The sequence below is a fragment of the Triticum urartu genome, chromosome 7A, assembly GCF_056163025.1.
Source record: "Triticum urartu cultivar PI428250 chromosome 7A, HENAU_Tu73, whole genome shotgun sequence".
NCBI classification, from domain to species: Eukaryota; Viridiplantae; Streptophyta; class Magnoliopsida; order Poales; family Poaceae; genus Triticum; species Triticum urartu.
The window spans coordinates 131,543,838-131,560,793 of record NC_141879.1 but is presented as its reverse complement, the minus strand read 5'-3'; the positions used below and the strand labels follow the sequence as shown (position 1 = coordinate 131,560,793).

Below are 16,956 nucleotides of genomic sequence, written 5' to 3'. Positions count from 1 at the left end.
TGATGCCCTTTTGTCCCGGTTCGTGTCTCAAACTAGGACTAAAGGACCCATTTGAACCGGAACTAATGTCTTTAGCCACTCGAACCGGGACTGATGCTCACATTAGTCCCGGTTCGTAATGCAACCGGGACTAATGTGTATATTGCGCTGTGACCAAAGCCCTGTTTTCTACTAGTGTGTTCTACTAAGCTTGGATTGTTAGTTAAAGTTACCAATTCGAGAACTGTTAATATTATTCTCAAGGAGGTGAAACAAAGCTTTTAGCTAATTAATCACACTAGGTATTTTTTCAAATGGGGGATAAAACCTGGATCTCTACATAGTAGATGCACATAACCATATGGAACATATAAAGGACGCTACCCAACCCGCCATTCTGGAGCTACCGCGTGCGCCAAGCCTGTTCGACCGCACAATTCTTTTACTGTCGCTCAATTCTCACCGCTGGCGCTGGGTCAGCCGTCAATTTCTTTTTTACAATTACAGCTGCTTCAGGAGTGGATGACAGGTGGGGCTCGTTAGCCGTACGGTCGAGAGTACCAGGTGGTTTTCTTTCGAGTTTGCGTACGTGAAAGTTTTACCGCAGCAGGGTCAAACGTGAAACCCTACAACCAATCCCCACGCTCCACCACGTCCGGTTCCTCCTTCCCCACTCTCCACTCCCACGCTCCCCGTGCAGCCGCCGCCTCTCCCCATCCCCCCATCTCGCAGGAGCCGCCGCTCCCCGGTTCTTTCCCTGCCCTCTGAGGAGCCCCCATCCCATCCTCGCACCAGAGCTCGGTGGCAGCGGAGAAGAGGATCGATGGTGGGAGAGGATGGGAGATTGAGGAGAGAGAGAACCGATGCAGAGGAGAGGGGAGACAAGGTGGGCAGAGGCCAGGCGTCGTCACCGGAGACGCGGATCTGCGGCGTAGTGGGAGAGGTGACGCCGGCTGGTGAGCGACTCACCACCAGCTACTGTTTGGCGCGGGCATGGAGAAGGGTACCGGGATGTGCTGATCTGTATGATTTCTCTATTTTCCTCCTATTTCTCTGTTCCCAATTTTACAAAATGCTAAGTTGATGCTTGATTATATTTCTTTCAGATTTTCTTGTGGCTCTCCATTAGGATGATTCCCCTCGACGACCATATCAATCTGGCTGCCTTCTGTACATGTGATTTTGGTTGAGGTGTGTGCAAGATCACCCCTCTCTTGTCAGTAGGTTTTGGTAGAATTGATTTATGATTTTGTCTCATGTAGTTCAAATCAGTTTAGCTATGCACACATGATATTTGGCAATAGTTTAACTGCAGCTTAGGATACAAATGCGACTTCCCCTCCTGTTTTAAGTAAGGCTAATACTGCAGTTTTTAGGCAAATGATAGAAAATGGCGCGGACGAGAGATGATGTTGGGAAGTAAACCATATGACAAACAGGTTAGGGCCACAACCCATATGATTCAAATGATATGAGTCTATGTCATATGTTTAGGGTCATATGATTTGTAGATTGCAAATTAGGGCTGCAATGATGAAGGTTATGCTTTGTAGATTGCAAATGATAGAAAATGGCACGGACGAGAGATGATGTTGGGAAGTAAACCATACTAGCTGGATTACCCTTCTTTGTGGCCCTAACCCTAATCCAAAAACGCAAAAAGACTTTCTGGCCTCTTTAGTTGGTGTTCATGAAACTAAGGCGTACAGCTGTACCCTTTGGCCACTTGGGTTGTACAAGTTAGGATTATTTTGTGCTACAGGTGCACACATAGGCAGCTAATAGTTTTCTTTTCTTCACCCTTTATTTCCGTTAGAGCCTAAAAATATATTTCAGGTTCTACATTCCAGTTTCTGATATGTGCAGCAATTCTGCCAAATGATTATTCTTCTCCTTGCCTGTTCCATGATAGTTACTTCTTTTGAGGGCAGCTATTAATTTTTGATATACCACAACATCATTACTTTGGATGTAGGGCAGAAAATAATTAGGTTCCACTTTTTCAGATCTATTTAGCTAGATAGTTGCTTATGTTAGTTCTTTCCGCCTTTTTAGTTGTGGTTTTGACTAAAGCAGGCAATCAACAAGAAAACAATACCATGTTCGATACTATTTGTACCAGTTTTGGTCATCACTAAAGCTTGTGGGGACCATGGGAAGCTAATGTGGATCTCCTGGCGGCGCAATGGGATACATGATATCAGCATGCCATGCTTCCCCGACTAGGTCATCGTCGTTGCGCACAGGTTAGGGCCACTTTCTCGTCCTTTTTAATCTCACAAACATATTCTTCATGTCAAGTTATCATTGTTAAACTGTATGCCCCAGGTGCTAAGTTCCCTGAAAAAATCAATGTTTTGTAGCTGTATGTGTATGAGAAATAGTGGAAAAAGTAGTTTACCTTAGTAATCATCTCTCTACTGAAATTCTTGTTGTGATGATAGAGGTATACGAGCTAGAATTCTTAGAGTTAAGTTTTTAATGTTAACTTTCACCAACAAAAAAACCTGAATTTTCTACTGTAAGCATTAGTGGAAATTATGGTATCCATTCTACATTCTGACATGTGCATATTCCAGGAAAAGGAAATTCACAATTCATACAAAGGAATGCCATGCTTCCTGTTTTTACTCCACTCTTGGCCTGGATCCAAAGCCCCCCTTCGGTTTTGGATGTGCTCTCTTAGGTAAGTTTCCTTTCTTTCTCTTTCTTTCTTTCTTTCTTTCTTTCGTGTTGGGACCATTTATTGTCTCTTTGTATATATTTGCTTTGATTGAAATAAAGGATTATGGGGCTTCTGGTCCACAGTATATATACAGTCAAAAAGAAGTAACATGTATTTTGTTAAAACTTCTTGAAGTTAACTAGGACCAAGTAACATACTATGAGTTTGCTCTGTTTGGTCATGAAATGTGAATCTGATTAGATCACCGCAGTTGAATAATTAGCGGCCTTGGGGAGGAATATGATGTGTGTTTAAAAGATTTTAGAGTTGTTTTGTGTTATGCCTCATAATACTTGGTTTCAATTCCAGAGACTTGGTTTTGTGTTATGCCTCATAAGGGCGAGGCATGTGTTACAGAGGCAAGGAAGATTATTTTTCTTTTGATAATGCATTTTTTTGGAATAGGATATTAGTGTTTAATTCTATACTGTTCCCCGTACATCATTTTTTGTTTAATTATGTACTGACAATCCTTTCCTTTTCCATTGAAATCTATAAAAAGACTTATATTTAGGAACGGAGGGAGTATTATTTATTCACATGGTATCAAATACTACATTATGTAGATTTGTTCAAGTACTTGTGATTTGCTAATGCAGGGGTAATGCTGCCATTGCCATGGTCCACCACACTCGGTGCTGCAAGGGGGATTGCCTTCCTGCACGAAGCTGAGAAGCCCGTCATCTACAGGGATTTCAAGACATCCAACATATTGCCCGATGAGGTATATATACCGTGTTTGATCGCTTTGATGTTCGCTTTCATCCACACAAATTCAAGACTCCTTATACATGAAAAATAGTAGAATGATTCACATAAATAGTTCAGAAAGCAGAATGAACACCTATCATTTTTCATGACTGGTGGCATGAAACTAATACTTCTTGCTTGCTTACATTCATGATCAGGAGTACAATGCAAAGCTCTCTGACTTCAGCCTAGCGAAAGACTGGACCGGTCAGTGACGAGTCACATCTTGACCTACATCATAGTCTCCTATGGCTATACCGCCATGGAGTACATCATGACAGGTAGTAGGTAGCCATCATCTTGTCACTGAACTTGAAAGCAGAGCGATGGGAATTTTGTATATGAATTCTAAAGTGTTGTGCCGTTGTGTTTTCCAGTCCTTATTGGTACACACAAAAAAGTAACTAGGATTCATATGTATATGCATCTCCTGCATTGGTTACAGATGCAAATAGGCCTTCTAGAGCAGCTAAGGAAATATAGAGTTCTTTTTGTATAAAATTGGTTTGCACTTCATAATACTTTCTTTTTGGTACAATTTAGGTTATGGCATTTGTGTTGACGCCTATGCTTCCTTCAGTATGATCTAGCTTTATAATTTGGGATTATATTTATCTGCAGATGGGTTGTCATTCTTATCACTGTTGTTATGATTTGTAGATTGTATATTCGAAATTCAGTTTTGTCTTATTTTCCCCTTACGATTTGTTTTGGCAGCCAAACTAAAAATTAGAGCAGCCATCTATGCCTCCTAGGAGGGCCAAGACCAGTGCATCACAAAAATGTAACATATCAAGAAATCATTCTGTAAGATAGTATCCATCCTAAGTTATTATTACCATGTGAAAAGGTAGTCGTGCGGAAGAGCACAATCTATTATTGTTGTGTCGTGTGCATGCACACACATATTCCGTACAATGTTAATCTAATAGTGTTTATTACCATATGAAAAATATCATAACTTGACATGTACATATGCTCTTCTCTGTTATGAGCACTTGAGTGTCTTGCGGTTGTAGCCATGGCTAAAGTAGAACTTAATTTGGTGACTAATATCATGACTTGAGATGTATGAACAACCATGGCTAAAGTAGAACTTAATTTGGTGACTAATATCATGACTTGAGATGTATGAAGTTTGCCTGTTGAATTAATTCCATTTAGAATCTATGTGCTTGAGCCAGGCAAGAAAAATAAGCAGCGCTTTTACCACCATGATATGAAGTGTTACCTTGTGTGAGCATTGAGTCTTGCTTCCTACTGAAATAGATATATGTCCCAATGTCTTGTGACATGTTCCTGCTAGAAAATTATGTGGGTCTGTGATGTGAAAACTTGGAAAGGGGACTGATTTGTCTCCTGTCATCTACGATATTTATTAATCTATATAGATTGTTTCTCAGCCTGCTTTATGCTTTATTGAGTTGTTTGTATGCTATGTTTGCCTCATTTGTATAGGAATCTCACTTACTCATCTATAACAATTAGAGAGAGACACTGCTTTGTTTACCAGTTAATTAATATATAGGAAAATTGGGGTTAGTTGTTTTTAGTAATGATTCCATGCCATTCGATTTAGCTGTTTCTTCTCTGCTCAGTGTGTGTATGCTTCCTAATAAACACCTGACTAATCACTTGGTACATAGTCATACCTATTGATCCCCTATTTTCTTGGTGCCTGAGAAATAGTACAAGCATGTATAATCTACAGTTTAAGAAAGCTCAAACCCTTGCTATTCTCGATTCTTTTATCACCTTTTGACAGCTTTAGGATTAGCTAACTAGCACAGAATTATCCAGTTACTATCAACATTGGGTATCTCAGCCGAAATGATAAGACACACACTGCACTTACTTACAGTGTCATCTTAGCAATACATCTTTAGAATCAGAAAACATTCTACAGAAAACAAACAAGTATTATTTGGGGCTGGACGATGATATGGAAGGCATTTTTGCTTTAGGCAATGACAGCCACTATGAAGAGCTGCTTACACGACATACCGATTGCACATGCAGCATACCTGATGTTCACCACTTCATACCTACAACTGTCTATATGATGCATCTCTACCTATGTAGTTTGCTTGTTATAAGCTATCGTAAACTTTTTAGAACATGTATCAACATTGTACCTCGGTATCTATTTCCTTATGCTCTAATCGGTGTTTAAATATTCTTATACGTGCATGGTTTGCTCTCGCTCTTTGCGCCATTGGCGCAACGGGTCATCTAGTATTACTAATTGTTGAAAGATAATGGCATGAAAAGTCAAACTTTGATGCCGAACCAAGCAGTTTATCAACGGCTAGAAGACAAAGTTTACAACACTCCAAGACAATACATTCAAAATGATGGGGGAACGTAGTAATTTCAAAAAAAAATTCCTACGCACACACAGGATCATGGTGATGCATAGCAACGAGAGGGAGAGTGTGTCCACGTACCCTCATAGACCGAAAGCGGAAGCGTTAGCACAACGCGGTTCATGTAGTCGTACGTCTTCACGATCCGACCGATCCAAGTACCGAACGTACGACACCTCCGAGTTCAGCACACGTTCAGCTCGATGACGTCTCGCGTACTCCGATCCAGCAGAGTTTTATGGGAGAGTTCCGTCAGCACAACGGCGTGATGACGGTGATGATGTTGCTACCGACGCAGGGCTTCGCCTAAGCACCGCTACGATATGATCGAGGTGGATTATGGTGGAGGGGGGCACCGCACACGGCTAAGGGGTAAATGATCAACTTGTGTGTCTAGAGGTGCCCCCCTGCCCACGTATATAAAGGAGCAAGGGGGAGGTCGGCCGGCCCTCTTCGCGCGCCAGGAGGAGTCCTCCTCCTAGTAGAAGTAGGACTTCCTACTCCTAATAGGAGGGGAAAGGAAGGGGGAGAGGGAGAAGGAAAGGGGGGCGCCGCCCCCTCTCTCCTAGTCCAATTCGGACCAGAGGGGGAGGGGCACGCGGCCTGCCCTAAGCCAGCCCTCTCTCTCCACTAAGGCCCATAAGGCCCATTATTTCTCCTGAGGGGGGTTCCGGTAACCTTCTGGCACTCCGGTTTTCTTCGAAATCATCTGGAACACTTCTGGTGTCCGAATATAGTCGTCCAATATATCAATCTTTATGTCTCGACCATTTCGAGACTCCTCTTCATGTTCGTGATCATATCCGGAACTCCGAACTACCTTCGGTACATCAAAATACAAAAACTCATAATACCGATCGTCACCGAACTTTAAGCGTGCGGACCCTACGGGTTCGAGAACTATGTAGACATGACCGAGACATGTCTTCGGTCAATAACCAATAGCAGAACCTAGATGTTCATATTGGCTCGCACATATTCTACGAAGATCTTTATCGGTCAAACCGCATAACAACATAGATTGTTCCCTTTGTCATCGGTATGTTACTTGCCCAAGATTCGATCGTCGGTGTCTCAATACCTAGTTCAATCTCGTTACCGGCAAGTCTCTTTACTCGTTTTGTAATGCATCATCCTGCAACTAACTCATTAGTTACAATGCTTGCAAGGCTTATAGTGATGTGCATTACCGAGAGGGCCCAGAGATACCTCTCTGACAATTGGAGTGACAAATCATAATCTCGAAATACCCCAACTCAACAAGTACCTTCGGAGACCCCTGTAGAGCACCTTTATAATCACCTAGTTATGTTGTGACATTTGGTAGCAAACAAAGTGTTCCTTTAGTAAACGAGAGTTGCATAATCTCATAGTCATAGGAACATGTATAAGTCATGAAGAAAGCAATAACAACATACTAAACGATCAAGTGCTAAGCTAACAGAATGGGTCAAGTCAATCACATCATTCTCCTAATGATGTGATCCCGTTAATCAAATAACAACTCATATCTATGGTTAGGAAACATAACCATCTTTGATTAACGAGCTAGTCAAGTAGAGGCATACTAGTAACACTCTGTTTGTCTATGTATTCACACATGTATTATGTTTCCGCTTAATACAATTCTAGTATGAATAATAAACATTTATCATGATATAAGGAAATAAATAATAACTTTATTATTGCCTATAGGGCATATTTCCTTCACAAAAGGATCCACAAAATAACAGATGCACATTCATTTAAAACAGGTTTACTAGTGAATCACAAAATAATAATTTTATATTCACATGTGGCTTGTTCGGTTAATCTCTTTCCCCCACAAAGGGATTGAGAAGTATCGTTAAATATCAAGGAGAATTTTGACGGTTTGAATCCTTTAAGGACATCTGAACGGCGTCTTCTAAAAAGGACACACTATTTGTCAGCGGACTGGTCCAGACCAGTCTGTGGACACGAATAACAGAGCGACATCCAACCACATCCCCTAAATGTCCGGTCCGATCCAGTCATTCTTCATTTCAAGTTCATAGAAATACGAGCAAATTAAAGTGCGGTGTTCATAGCGCCAAATCACAACAAAAAAGAGGCAGATGTTCATAGTTTTGCATGCGCCTGATTGTGAAATATCCAGTCCGGTAGACCATGAACCACCCCACCCCCCTCCCGACATTTTTGCCCTCCCAGAACGACTGTCCGACCCTCCTCGCTCACTCTACGGCCCACTCATCATCACCAGCTGACTCCTTAGGGCATGTACATTAGTTTAGACGGCTACTGTTTATAGCAACGATCCACGTCATCTACAGACAATAGGGAAAACGCCCTCTACAATGGACTATCTTCTTTTGCTGTCTATAGCCCTCTAAAATTATGCCATTATAGTGAAAATTATTCCAATTATCCACCTCCATCAGCTACCCCTTCCGAGCGTGAAGAGACTGACGACAGCGTTGGCGTTGGCGCCGGCGCGGCAGTCCGGCGTGATGCATCCCAAGAAGGAGTGCGTTTAAGAATCGATCGAGGAGCACCTACATGAATCTAATCAGTTCCTCGTTGGACCTCTCCATAGACGTCTAGCGTGATGCCTAGCTAGGTAGCTGATCCGTTGATCGATTATTTTGATCACTGCAGGCCTGCAGCTCATTCGTTCGAGGCATCTATCGATCCCAGCAGTCCGGCGGTCCCCAACCGTGCAGGTCTTGCCGGAGTAGATAGCGACGGAGAAAAGCAAAACATGTTCCGTGGATTAGATTTGTGAAGGACGTGGTTTGACGGTTCAGGAAACTACAGACGCCCAGTCGTACAACGGCAAAGAGGCCGTCGATAGCTAGCGAATTTCCAGCGCTATCGACCGTCTGCCAAATTACAGACGCCCTTCTTCTCTCTCCTAGTTCTCCCCCCTCCAGCTAGACAAATATCCTCTCTGGTATGTGCTACAGACGGCTGAATGGACACCGCTGTACATGCCCTTACCATCCACCTGTGCCCCTCCCCTGCGACCTAACCGCCATGGTTGTCGTGAGCCCGCAACCACGCCCAAGGGGACGATGACACTCCCGCTGCTCTTGCCTTGGCGGCGGCTCGATGCGTGGGTGGTAGGTGTAGCGCATGACGGTGTTGAGGTCCCAGTCATTGCAGCCGAGGTAGTAGCACACGACATCCTACTCTATAGTTGGCCTCTCTCTCGAGTTCTTGCTGGCTATGGAGAAAGGAAAGGAGGGGGCGCTGACTTACTAGCTATGGATCCGGCCAATGTGGGGGCAGAAGCGGTGGCGAAGGCAGGCGGCGGTGGCAAGCAGCAGCCGGTGCCCAACGCGGCGACCGGGCGTGCTCCATTTGCAGGCCATGCGTGGGTGGGTGGGTGGTTAAGAGAGAGAGAATAGGAGGAGGATGAGAGAGAGAGAGAGAGAGAGAGAGAGAGAGAGAGAGAGAGAGAGAGGTAGGGATGGGTGTGGGTGGATGACATATGAACCATGCCGGACATGTAGCGCACGATAAGGACAAACATAACATCTGTTTTGTGTCCGTTCATACCCAGTTTCTCCCCAAATTTGAAGAGAAAATAGGTCCAAGCCGACACACAACACACAGAAAAATGAGATGGCTCTCTGGATTGGTCCACGTTCTTTTCCACATGGACACAAACGACACAAACAGACGAAATGGCGTGCTGTGTTGGAGTTTGCCTGACCATGGATAAATTTTGTGTCAATTTAGCTATCCAAACGGATATATTTTGTGCCAGCTCGGCCTGTTGGTGTTAATTCGCTTCTAAATTCTTCTAAAAAGAAAAAAAAATCGCCTTCAAACCTTCAGTTCCCAAGAAACAGAACCGAGACATTTCCTATTTGGTGCAATTAACGTATAAACTGCAAACCGATGTGCAACCGCCCTCCCCGCTGGGCCGACCTGCTTTAGGTTTTTTTGTCCCGTTAAAACGCAAAAGACAAGTGCGTGGGGTGGCTTGTGTTCCGCAACTCCGCCGGCGAGTTCGGTCCAAAGTTGCGGAGCGAGGACGAGCGTCGTAGACGAAGTAGTCGAATACGCGAAAGTAAATGACACAGAGAGATATGGAGGAGACCAGCTTTATTAATCAATGATCAGAGATTACAATGATAGCTCCTCGTTGCTTTATATAGGGACTCCGGGGTCAAGGGATAAGTACCCACTTAACGTAAAGTGGGGGAAACGGGAGGGGCTACCCCGTGCGATACGCACGAGGCTGCCGCCACCCCTCAGTGGCCCCGGTTTCCCAACACTCCCCCTTGGGTAATTATCCGTATATCCATGCCTCAAAACTCCGAAAAACCCAGTGGGAAAAAATATGGAGAAAGAGCACATAGTATACGTTGTTGTATTGCACGAATTGCCTCGTCAAAAACCTCGTGTGAGAAACATCAGGAAAACTCACTCAAGGGAAAAAGAGTACTATCCACTCAACCATCGAGTTGAGTACTCGATCATCAGGATTGAGATTTTAGCGACGAGTTTGTGAAGTTTCTCCCCCTGAACCTTGCATCTCTCTAAGTCTCATCATACCGATTCCACGCACACACCTCTCTAAGGTTGATGTCGGTAATGATTTAGTGAACATATCAGCAAGATTGTCACGGGACTTAGTATGCAAAACTCTCACCTCGTTCAACTGTTGCAGCTCATGTGCATAGAAGAACTTGGGACTAATATGCTTTGTGAGGTTACTCTTCACATAACCCATCTGGACTTGTGCAACACAAGCAGCATTATCTTCATAGATAATGGTAGGGGTTCGTACGGTGTTCAGCCCACATGTCTGCTGAATGTGGCCGATCATCCGCCGAAGCGATACACACTCTTTTGATGCTTCGAATAGTGCCATGATTTCCGAGTGGTTCGTGTAAGTCGACACAAGTGTTTTCTTGGACGATTTCGAGGAAAACGCAGTTCCACCACAAAGGAAAACATATCCAGTCTGCGATTTGCAATCATGCGGGTCCGATAGGTACCCAGCATCGGCATAGCCTATAATAGATAGGTCTTGGTTTCTTTTATAAAACAAGCCAAGATCTTTGGTCCCTTACAGGTAACGGAAGACGTCCTTGACACCTTTCCAATGCCTCTTGGTAGGTTCAGAACTGTACCTCGCAAGCAAACTGACGGCGAACGCAATGTCTGGCCATGTACAGTTTGGAAGATACATGAGTGCTCCAACTGCACTCAGGTAAGGAACCTCTGGTCCCAGAGTTTCCTCCCCCTCTTCCTTTGGCCTGAACGGGTCCTTGTCTGGCTGTAAAGATCTTCCGACCATCGGGGTCTTAGAAGGATATGCCTTATCAAATCCAAATCTCTCCAACACCTTTTGGGTGTAGGCCGACTGGTGCACTAGAATCCCATCAGGGGAATGTTCAAGTTGCAGACCTAGACAGAACTTGGTTTTACCCAAATCCTTCATCTCGAATTCCGACATCAGGTAGGAACTCGCTTCCTCAATATCCTCAGGCGTACCGATTATGTTTAAATCGTCCACGTACACCGAGATTATACAGAATCCATCTTGGGATCGCCGTATAAAAACACATGGCAATCTTTATTGCTCGTGTAGCCCTTCACATGAAGGAAATCATTTAAACGATTGTACCACATTCTACCAGACTGTCTGAGTCCGTACAGTGCCTTTTGAAGTTGAACACTGTATAGACCCCTGTTTGCTCTATCATGGTTCGGAACGGGGATACCCTCTGGAACCTTCATGTATATGTTCGAATCCAAGTTACCATACAGGTAAGCAGTGACAACATCCATTAGTTTCATTTTCAAGCCCATGTTTACTGCCATCGAGATCAAGTATCTAAAGGTAACTCCATTCATGACCGGGGAATAAGTCTCCTTAAAATTGACACCTGGTTGTTGAGTGAACCCTTGAGCGACGAGCCTTGCTTTGTACCGTACTACCTTATTATTTTCATCTCTCTTTCGAACAAAAAACCACCTATGGCCAACAGGGCGAATGTGGGGAGGAGTTCGACAAACTGGTCCGAACACCTTCCTTTTGTTGAGAGATAATAATTCGGCAGTAATTGCATGTTGCCAATCTTTCCAATCCGACCTTTTCTTGCAATCAGCGAGCGTGTTAGGCTCAGGGTCAAGATCTATGATTGAGGCAATTTTCGTAGCAAAGTTAATGTCGACAACCACCGTTGCTCGGTTCAGGGACTCCCTCGTATAAATATAATTTATGGCCATTTCGTCATGGAGCGCATCCGGCGCTAACACTTGCTCTACCAAATTTCCCATTATGGGAGAAAAATCCTTTAGATTTCCCGCGCTGATGTGTGCGCTCACATCTCCGCTGGGTATTTCCCCTATGGGAAAGTTTAAGTCCGAAATTTCATGCACTGAATTTTCCATACTTGTTCCAGGTCTCGACTGGCTCCCCGTTTCATTTTGGGGTACTTTGGTGACAGGCTGTAATAAATCTCTCTTATCCTTTTTCGTCGGGCGTCCCCGAGTACTTGGGATTTGAGAAGCCGGATCTCTCGTCCTTTTAGGCCTTTGGACGGGAGCGGGTATACCATCATTTTTCTTCGGTATTTCAACCCTTTCCGGTGCATTGCGCGCGTGCACATGCGATTTTGTCACAGTCTTTAAGTCACTAAAGTGGTCAGGCAGTTGATTTGCTAATGACTGCAAATCTATTATCTTTTGGACTTCTCTCTCAGTCTCAGCAGTGTGCGGGTCATGAGCGTGGATCCCCGTGGCTTGCCACGTGATTTCTCGACTTTTAGCATCAAGGGGTTGATTCTCTCCCCCCTAAAGTCGGGAAAAGATCCTCGTCAAAAATGCAATCAGCAAAACGGGTCGTGTGATAGTCACCTGTCATGGGGTCCACATACCTGATTATGGACACAGTCTCATAACCAACGTATATCCCCGACTTACGGAGCGGGCCCATCGCCGATCGCTGAGGGGGTGGTATTGGTACATATACCTGGCAACCAAACCTGCGAAGGTGGGAAATTTTCGGTGTCGACCCTTGCGTAAGCTGAACAGGAGAGTGGATGTTGTAGGCCGATGGTCTAAAGTTGATGAGATTGGCCGCGTGTAACACTGCGTGGCCCCAACATGTAGTTGGTAAATTACAACCCTGAAGGAGCGGTCGGGCAATGAATTTAATTCTTTTAATTAATGCCTCGGCAAGTCCATTTTGTTTATGAACATGGGATGCCTCGGCAAGTCCATTTTGTCTATGAACATGGGGTACCGAGTGCTCAACTTTGATTCCCATTGCCATGCAATAATCATCGAACGCCTTTGAAGTAAATTCTCCGGCGTTGTCCATTCGAATAGACTTTATACGATAATTCGGGAAATTATTCCTCATTTGTATGATCTGTGAGATCAAATTTGCAAAGGCATGCTTCCGTGTTGACAGCAGGCAAACATTGGACCATTTAGAGGAAGCATCAATGAGCACCATGAAGTACCGAAACGGCCCCGTGAGGGCTGAATTGGACCGCATATGTCCCCTTGGATACGTTCCAAAAACGAGGGGATTTCATCCCTCACCTTGAGGGGCGATGGCCTAATGACTAACTTCCCCTTAGCGCATGCGGAGCACACGAAATCATCGGGATTTGGGAAGTTCTTCACGTTAACATTATGGCCATGCGAGTTATTAATTATATTTCTCATCATCCTAAGTCCGGGGTGGCCTAACCTATCGTGCCAGAGGCAGAAGAGTTCAGAGCTTCTAAAAACGGTCTTGAGGGTAGTGTACACATGCGGTGCTACTATTTTAGTGTAGTATAGCCCTGTGTCGAATGAAGGAAGCCTTTCGATAACATGTTTACCATTTGCATCCCGCTTTGTGATAAGTAGGCACTCCTTGCCGTTCTCATCATCGGTCTCAGCATGAAAATCATTGGCGCGGATGTCTCTAAAGCTCAAAAGAGTACGAGTCGACTCGGGGTACAACAACGCATCATTAATGATCAAAGTTGTTCCCATAGGAAGTATAATAGTGGCTCGTCCGGAGCCAACTATGTGCGAACCGCAGCCGGCGATTGTCATAATACTTCCTGGAGATTTTTTAATAGACTCAAAATACTTAGTTTCTCGTAAAATGGTATGTGTAGTTGCGCTATCGACAAGGCACGTTTCTTCCATTCGGGCGCCACACGCGTTCTAAAATATGACATATAATTAATGTAATAAGGAAGACGCTACATTAATAATAAATGCACACATTCTAGAACATAACATACTATCATGTATAAATAATGGAATAAATGAATAAATATCATCCAATCGCCAAAGTAAAGAATAAGTTTATGCTCTTATAGAGCTTACAACCAAATCGAATTTATTGTATCAAATCATGGAATCATGATAACCAAAGGGGTATGCTAAGTAGACTCAGTGAAGAAGCCATTGACCTCAGTCGCAATCTCCATACTAGTGAGCTGATCCTCCTTAGAAATCATCTTGGAGGCAACATCAACATCTAGTTGCGGTACCGCCGAGGCCACCATGTGGTCAACCTCCATGGCAACGTTGGCGTCACTAGAGACAGCCAAAGCCGTCGCGATGGGCACCACGGGGGTCGCCGCGATGGGCGCAGCAGGGGGCGTAGAGATCATCACGGGTGCCGCCATGGGCGCCAGTGGTGCTCCCTCCTGAACCAAGGCGAGTTGCGTATCACGCCCTTCCGGGCCTTATATGCATCAACGACCTCCTGTGGTGCGCGACACTGGCGGGAGAAATGCTCCACCGAGCCACACCGAAAGCAGTCCTGAGGCCTCTGCCCCCCCCCCCTTGCCCGACTTTTGCTACTTAGCCGGGGCGGAGGGCTGAGGGCCCTTCTTCTTGCCCTTGCGGCCCCACTTCTTCTGTTGAGGCTTGCGAACTTTGAGAGCATTCACCTCCTGGCGAGAACCCCCCCCCCCCAAGTGGTTGCGCGGCAAAGTTCTTTTTCAGAACCTCGCCCTACTCCTCTGCCACCTGGAGGACGTCAATCAACTCTGAATACCTCGTGTAGTTGCCCTGGCGGTAGTTCCGTGCGGACAGGACCGCGTCAGGGTGGAAAGTGGATAGGGTTTTCTCAATCTTCTGAGTGTCGGTAATCTGAGTACCACACATCTGAAGAGTCGTACAAATCCGGTGTAGAGCCGAATTGTACTCCCCAACCGTCTTGAGGTCCGCAAACCTCAGACGGATCCACTCTGCCTCTGCACGTGGCTTAACAGTGTACTTCAGCCGCTCAAACCGCTGCTTAAGAGCGGTCCAAAGGCCAGAAGCACTCCGTTCAGCCATATACTCATCTTTCAGAGTAGGTGACAGGTGATGACGGAGAAAATGCAGAGCCTGCGCATTCTCAGTTTCAAACTTGGGATCGGTGGGGGCCAGCTGGGTCCCCTTACCGATCGCCCTCAGGAGGGTTCTGCCCTGGAGAAAAATCTCACAGTCCGAAGCCCATGACAGGTAGTTCATCCCCGTCTGGGCCAACTCAGCAAACTCCTTGTGGACAATTCCTGCCATCTGCAATTTATGCAAAAATCATGAGATTACAGCAGGTAATCTTTTGCACAAATGCGATGTTGATAAACTTATTCAATTAAAATGATGTTCCAATATTTAAGACATGCTGTTATATGACTTACTAAATGATTAAGTGTGCTAAACAATTAATCTACAGCAGTAAAATCATATAATAATATCATGCTACAAAGGATAGCATGTTAAGCGCATCTCGTATGCCAAAACTAGCCCAAACATTGAATTCCCGAGGCATTTTTAAGCTCAAATACGTGTTTTCGGTGAAAACAGACAGTTCCAGGGGCTTCTACGCGAAATATTACAGCAGGAATAAAACTTGCGTAAAATCTGGAAACTACGGGGGCTAAATTGCAAAAATCCCGCACTACAGCCGGCGCCCCCTTTTTTTATGAAGGGATCCCCACTGTCGCGGCCCATCCGGCCCAGGAGCCAGCCGACGGCCTTTCCCGTAGCGACGCTAGGGTTTCCCGTAGCGACGCTAGGGTTTCCCCTAGCGCCCGCATCGGGGTGCGGCGGCGGCGCACACGGGGGCGCGGCCGGGGCTAGCTAGGCGCGCGCGGCTCGCCGGAGCGGCGACCAGGGCCGGCCAGTGCGGCCAGCGGCCACAGCGCGGCCACGGCGCGGCGCGGCCAGCAGGCCTGCGCGGGCACGGCGGGCCTCGAAGCAGGGCATGGCGGCTGCGCGTGCAACAGGCACGCGAGCGCGGCGATGGCAGCCAGTAGGGCACGTGAGCACGGCGTTAGCAGGACGTGGCGGCGGCAGCCAGCGGCGCGACGCCGGCAACCAGCGGGGTCGCTGCCAGTACATCTCGGGATGCGATCTTCGTCGCGTTCATCCGGAACTCCGACGGCGCATGGCACATCTGGTGCTTTTGCGGCGGTACCGCGACCATCTGGATCGCGATGCGTACCGACTCCCTATATTGCAGTCAACAAGTTCCTCTTAGTCCAAGAACATCGACATTGGTCGGCGACGTATTCGTCAGCTCGGTTCTTGGGAGGAAAATGCGCACCATAGGTAGATAAAATCCGAAAAATAAACTAATCGCAAAAACGGAATCGCGGTAACGAGAGGAATCCATTTCTGCAAAAAGGGGGATCGGATCTTATACCTCCGCGGGATCGACGAAAGCCTACGTGATGCAGGCTTGACGCAGGCTTGATGGAGCGAAGCGTGCTGATAACGTGTTCCGCAACTCCGCCGGCGAGTCCGGTCCGAGGTTGCGGAGCGAGGGCGAGCGTCGTAAACGAAGTAGTCGAATACACGGAAGTAAATGACACAGAGAAATATGGAGAAGACCAGCTTTATTAATCAATAATCAGAGATTACAATGATAGCTCCTCGTTGTTTTATATAGGGACTCCAGGATTAAGGGATAAGTACCCATTTAACGTAAAATGGGGAAAACGGGAGGGGCTACCCCATGCGATACGCACGTGCCTGCCGCCACCCCTCGGTGGCCCCGGTTTCCCAACAGCTTGAACCCAAGATCTCTTTATTCTGTATTAACGGCGTTGCAGCCGAGGGAAACCACACCTGTTGTGTTCAGTTGCACCCCTTTTTCTTCTTTCTTATTTTTTTCTTTTATTATTATTC

At 45.7% G+C, this 16,956-nt stretch overlaps 1 long non-coding RNA gene and 1 pseudogene across 7 annotated transcripts; one reads left to right on the top strand and one right to left on the bottom strand.

Annotated features, from left to right (window-relative positions):
- Nucleotides 1–609: 609 nt before the first annotated feature.
- Nucleotides 610–5,508, top strand: LOC147958508 (uncharacterized). Of its 7 annotated transcripts, XR_015611942.1 has the most exons (8): nucleotides 610–1,002; nucleotides 1,086–1,170; nucleotides 1,356–1,418; nucleotides 2,035–2,225; nucleotides 2,559–2,665; nucleotides 3,304–3,428; nucleotides 3,613–3,735; nucleotides 4,172–5,508. It is a non-coding gene; the product is annotated as an uncharacterized LOC147958508 (long non-coding RNA). The 7 variants fall into 7 exon arrangements; XR_015611943.1 differs by lacking the exon at nucleotides 4,172–5,508 and having other exon boundaries at nucleotides 2,102–2,225; nucleotides 3,613–4,159; XR_015611940.1 differs by lacking the exon at nucleotides 4,172–5,508 and having other exon boundaries at nucleotides 2,056–2,225; nucleotides 3,613–4,159.
- An 8,702-nt stretch (nucleotides 5,509–14,210) lies between these two features.
- Nucleotides 14,211–15,342, bottom strand: LOC147958507 (uncharacterized; annotated as a pseudogene).
- Between the last annotated feature and the right edge of the window lie 1,614 nt (nucleotides 15,343–16,956).